Below are 6,163 nucleotides of genomic sequence, written 5' to 3' on the forward strand. Positions count from 1 at the left end.
TGTCACAATGGAAATTTGTAGACACAAAACTAACCCTGCTGATGATGTCTCCAGAGGTCAGAGTGCAGAAAAGTTCTTGCAAAATAAAAGATGCATTCATGGTCCAGACATCCTTTGGAAAACGGAAGGAGATTGGCCCTCAGCAAACTTTACAGAAGCTCACTCTCTGTCTGAAAATGATCCAGAGGTAAAGAAAAGACCAACTATGAATGTAATTGTTCACTATGAAGTCAATCCCACAGACAGACTGATGTCCTATTTTTCAGAAGTTGGACTAAGCTTAAAGTTACAGTAGCCTGGTACTTGAAACTAACAGAAATCTTGAAAGACTTGGCTTTTATAAGAAAGAATCAAATCAAACAGTTAGTCATGCAAGACCATTTACACGAAGTATGGAAAAGGAATTGCAACAAAGAGAGCAGAACAAGACACTACTGGGTAAGAAATGCCTAAATGTTGCAGACCTGGAGATAGCAGAACAGTCTATAGTTCAGTATATTCAAGCAAAGCATTTTTCAAAGGACCTTTCAAGAAAATATCTGAAAAAACATCAATAGGGCAAGTCCAATTTACAAACTTGATCCAGTGTTAAAAGATGGAATTCTTTTGTGTAGGGAGGACGTCTATCAAAGGCTGCTCTTCCTGAAAAGATAAAGCATCCTGCCATTTTGCCTAATCACAGCCACATATCCACCTTAATTCTCTGTCACATACATGAAAGAATGGGACATGCAGGAAGAAATCTCATGCTCTCAGAACCGTAAAAGATTTTGGATCATCAAAGCCAATTCTGCAGCTCATAAGATCATAACCCACTGTACTGTGTGCCGGAAGAAACAGAGCCAAAATAGGCCAACAAAAAAATGGCTGATTTACCACAAGAAAGGTTGGTTGCTGATTTACCCCATTCAGTAATGTGGGTGTAGATTATTTTGGGCCCATAGAAATTAAAAGAGGACGAACCACAATGAAACGATATGGAGTGTTATTTACTTGTATGACAAGCAGAGCTGTTCATATAGAAGTTGCTCATTCACTTGACACAGACTCCTGTATTCAGGCCATTAGGCGTTTCATTTGTAGAAGAGGCCAAGTAAAACACATACGATCTGACAATGGCACAAATTTTGTGGGTGCAGAAAAGGAACTAAGGAGGCCCTTGCAGCCCTCAATCAAAATAACATTCAAAAGGCTTTACGTCACCGTGGTGTAGAATGGAGTTTTAATTCACCTGGAGCAACTCACCGAGGAGGAGTGTGGGAGCGTTTGATCAGATCTACTAGACAGGTGCTTCTTTCTGTCCTAAAACAACAGGATCTGACTGAAGAAGGATTGCACACTGTACTATGTGAAGTAGAGGGTATTTTTAAATAGTCGGCCAATAACTAGAATGTCTAATGACCCTCAGGATTTAGAGCCTCTCACCCAAATCACATTTTGCTTTTAAAATCAGATCCTATCTTTCCTCCTGGATTATTTCACAAAACAGACCTGTATGCAAGACGCCGTTGGAGGCAAGTCCAGTACATAGCGGACATATTCTGGAAACGCTGGATACATGAATTTTTGCCTCTTATGCAAGAAAAGCAAAAATGGAACAAAACAAGGAAAAACTTTGCAGTTGGTGATGTAGTATTGGTGGTAGATGCTGCTGCCCCTCGTGGATCTTGGATTCTTGGAAGAATTAAAGAAGTCATGCCCGACAGATATGGACTTGTAAGAACTGTCAAAGTTAGGACACAAACTAACATCCTAGAGAGACCCGTGAACCAAAATATGTCTGCTACTAGAAGGTTACGATTAACTCCCTCCTCTATTTTGCATTATTATTAATACTTGATATATAATGTATAGGTATGTGTGTTGTAAATATAGCATGGCTCTTAAAAAGATAAAAAAATTGTTTTGAAAGTATTCCAAATACAATTAGGGGCCAGTTTATGTAGAGCCATTTTGTTTCTTTATTTTAAAGGTTTATATAGTTAATGTCTTTTGTTTTGCATCTGTCTTTTATTTTGGAGATGTGCCCCTCGGCAGGAGAATGGAAGCTTAAAGGTCTGGGTGTGGCCTACTGGGGAATGGCCTGCTGGGAGCACATGGTCTTTAGACCTTACCTTTTGTTTGTTGGCAGCCAAAAAAACCTTGAAACCAAGTTTGTTTTAACTTTTATTTATTATTTTTTTATGATCAAGTCTGCAATAAACATTCAAGAAATGCACAGTGAAGTTGGTGTTCTTTGGACAAACAAAGGTTCAGTAAGCGTCTAAACCAGGGGTGTCAAACTCAAATTCACAGAGAGCCAAAATTAAAAAAAGAACATTGTCGAGGGCCAGACCAATTTTTATTTATTTATGTTTTTATTATCTTTAAGATACAGTAAACTACTGTATTAAGCATCCTCATATATTATAATTGAATTTTGCTTAAATACTGAAACCAGAACAGGTTTAAGAAAATAATAAAAACAAAAACTGAAAAAATATCAGGCTTCTATATCTTTAACTTCATTTCATTATTCATTTTAATTGTAACCTAAATCTTTTCATCACAGACCATCAAGGCCAACACCTAAAAAAAATATCTTTCAACTTTGAACAGACCATGCCATCAGTAAATAAAATAATATTTATCCATTTTAAATAATAAAAATAAAAACGGCCACATAAAATGCTGACACTTCGAGCCCCGAGTATCGCCAATGCCGCGGCATTTTCGACAATGAAAACAGACTGATCCGGCACTCGTAGAAAAATGCTGCCGCAATTGCGGGACGATTGCCACACACCGGCTGCTCTCCTATTTGCCGCGCGTAGATGTCGTCACAGCGTTTTGACGCTCGAATTAAAAATGTTTTAAATCGGGAGTCAAACGCCACCCTTGCGCGACGCTCTGCGCCTCAGCGCGGACTTGCGCGGTACGTGCGCTGTATAACGGGCCGGCGGGCCAGATATAATACATATTTGAAATCATCTCGCGGGCCAAATATAATTGTAGTGCGTGCCAAAAGTGGCCCGCGGGCCTGAGTTTGACATGTCTGGTCTAAACCCTCAGCAGACCCAAGAGGTGACTAAGGTGACAAATTGTTTAAGGATAGTCACCACAAAAAGAATACAATATTCTGTGTGGTTTCTTCTTCTTGATAAATCAGTAACACATCACAATGTGTTCACAATACAAGGTATCACTCAAATAAACAAGGCAAACTTACAAAATTGGGAAAACTTCCTGTTTCCCTCAACAATATATATATACACGTTTAAAATATTTTTATAGCACATTAGAGTGAATCCTGTTTGTTCATATTTGATTATATTTCATTAGTGTTTCATGATTAAGACAGTATTTAATCTTTACTTACATGAATAAGGAAGTGTCTTTCTGCTCCACAGCTGAAGACTTGCTTTGATCAAAACGGTCAGTTTCTAGACAACTTCTCAAAATGTCTTTGTTTTCTCTTTATATTCATGTATGTCCCCGCATAAACGTTAAAAATGATGATTAGGTTAATAGTTTTAAAGGTTTTTCGATCAGAAAAAAACGATCAGGTGTAAACGTCACATGTAAAGTGCAAGGTGCATAACATCAAAGTATCGCGAGATCGACTGACGGTTCTGTGTTCTCTTTACTTTCGCTCTCGCGGTACTTTGATTTGTACTTTGAACGAGGTCATTCAACGAACAAACACCTAAGCACTTTATTTTTCAACGCGGAAGTAAATACGAGGACGTCCTTACTTCTAATGTGTTAAACTTCCGTTTCACGAGCAGCTAGTGGAAACAAACACAGACCACTGTATCTGTGTCCCAAACTGAAGCGCGTGAAGCTCGAAGCCACGCCTCCTCAGGATTTCCTCAGGTGTTCTAGATTACTGCTCCTGTCGCATAGCAACGGAGAGCTGACGTCCTACAGGATAGGAGGAGCCAGAGTCGATCACTTTCACTTTCATGTTTCACGTCACAATGGAGTCGGTCTCGATTTATTTTTCAGAACAATACTACAGGCCTATACCTTCACTTTAAGTAGTAGTATTAGCATATACAATACAATACTTTAATTATAGAAAATAAACATTCTGTAATCATTTACTTACTCTCATGTTTTCATTTTTGGTTGAAGTCTCCCTGCAGCTAAGATTTTAAATGTGACAAGTACTTTTTCCCTAATGTGGTATTAGTAGTTACTAAAAGTAGTTTGCTAAAGTATCCCAGTATTTCTTGTTCTAATTAGTTTTTCATAGCTATTCATTTCTCTTTTCCGTCTTTCTCTGCATCAGACAGAGTCCTGTACTGAATGTGCCGGAACTGGTTTAATGGTTTTGGGCTGAGCAGAGAGATCCTACAGGGCTCCTGGATCTTCTCTGAGAAGAGAATGGGTTTCACAATCCAGACCCTGGTGTTTCTCTCCTGTCTGGACACTGGTACATCATACAGAGGGGTCTCCATGCCCCTTCTACTGTCCACTGCATTGTCCTCCGAGTCTCTGAGAAGACTTTCCACTCTTTTCTTTAGAGAAGGGTTAATAAATAATCTATTCTCTGTCTCTCTGGAGTTTAATATCTTCTCTGAGCAGCTCCACCAGCATCCGCTCACTCCTCACCTGTTCCAGGACACCTGCAAATCTAAGCAAGCAACAACAGAACAACGAATTTCAGCAAAAAAGTGTCTATTAACTTTCTTACATTGTCTTTTTCATTTCTCCCCCAGCCAGAATAATCCTAAAACAAGAGCAAATGGAAACGCGTATGAAAAATATAGCAACCCGACCCCAGATGAGCAGAAGAAAATGGATAGATAAAGCATTTTTTTCAATCCAAGAAGTTTGGAGCATGTTTTTTTTTATTCAAGTGTTTCTATCGTATTTTGTGCATGTTTTCTTGCTGGATGAGAAATTTGTCCTACTTTAAGCGCATAGTTTTTATTTTTATACAAATCTTTAGAATTTCTGCACATTTTGGCATCTACGTCCAGATCTCATCCAGATTTCAGAGCCAATGTGTAGGGGATGAAAAAAATCTGGAAATACAATCTACTTGCTTCGTCACAAAGAAATAGATCACCTAAAAACTGAATTTATAATCTAAATCAAGAAGCCTTAACTCAATGCTCTCATGAAGGTTGTTGCTGGAAGCCGGTATTTTAGGTTATAATTTTAAAGATAAACTGGACACCACACTAGGGTTGTGCTGATTGACGATAATATCATGTGTCGACTCTAAAACTACTCTTTACAGCATGTTAGCAAAAAACACTGACGCTTATTCTTTATCATCATACAGAGAAAGTCACTCGAGTGAAAGCAACAAGTTCATTGTTTACATACGCATCATCGACCAATCAGCTTATGCCAAGTCATTTAAAGCTGTTATGTAATGTTAAGAACACATTAATCTGCACCTTCTAGAGTTTTGTGAAACAACTACACATTTAATTAATAGACCTTTTAAAAATGTATAAGATACTATTTCACTTTACACCTGTGTTCCCACTACCTGCAGGACGGACCGTAAGGGGCCGGTGCTTTGTGGATTGGGCGGCAGCTAAAGGTGGGGATCTCGGCAACCCGGCCCCTGGACACAGAACCTGGTTTTACGGACATGGAATGTCACCTCTCTGGGGGGAAGGATCTGGAGTTGCTGCGGGAGGTGGAGAGGTACTGGCTAGAGATATTCGGCTCACCTCCATGTGTAGCTTGAGCTCTGGAACCCATCTCCTCGAAAGGAGCTGGACTCTTCACTACTCTAGTGTTGCCCGCAGTGAGAGGCAGCAGACTGGTGTGGGCGTGCTCATAGCCCCCCCAGCTTAGCCGCCATGTGTTGGAGTTTACCCCGGTGGGTCGCCTCCCTGCACCTTCGGGTTGGGGGGAGGTCTCTCACTGTCTCTACGGGCAGAATGGCAATATAGAGTACTCGGCCTTCTTGGAGTCCTTGGAAGGGGTGCTGGAAAGTGCTCTGACTGGTAACTATCGTTCTGGACACCAGAAGTAAGGGCTGCCGTCAAGTGGAAGAAGGAGTCCTATCAGGCCTGGTTGGCTTGTGGAACTCTGTGGGGCAGCTGACAGGTACAGGTGGGCCAAGCAGAACGATTGGCAGGAGTTCGGTGTGACCATGTAAAAGGCCTCAAAGAGGTTCTGGCAAACCGTCTGATGCCTCAGAAAGTGGAAGCAG

The 6,163-nt window shown here is 40.4% G+C and overlaps 1 protein-coding gene across 1 annotated transcript in view; it reads right to left on the reverse strand.

Moving 5' to 3' along the window:
• LOC122331860 (NACHT, LRR and PYD domains-containing protein 12-like) overlaps window positions 1–3,637 on the reverse strand; it is a 122,380-nt gene extending 118,743 nt beyond the window's left edge. The window contains 1 exon segment of the mRNA XM_043229401.1: window positions 3,359–3,637. The gene's annotated coding sequence lies outside the window, so the exon portion shown is untranslated.
• Window positions 3,638–6,163: the final 2,526 nt, after the last annotated feature.

Source organism: Puntigrus tetrazona, unplaced genomic scaffold (genome assembly GCF_018831695.1).
Source record: "Puntigrus tetrazona isolate hp1 unplaced genomic scaffold, ASM1883169v1 S000000003, whole genome shotgun sequence".
Classification (NCBI taxonomy): domain Eukaryota; kingdom Metazoa; phylum Chordata; class Actinopteri; order Cypriniformes; family Cyprinidae; genus Puntigrus; species Puntigrus tetrazona.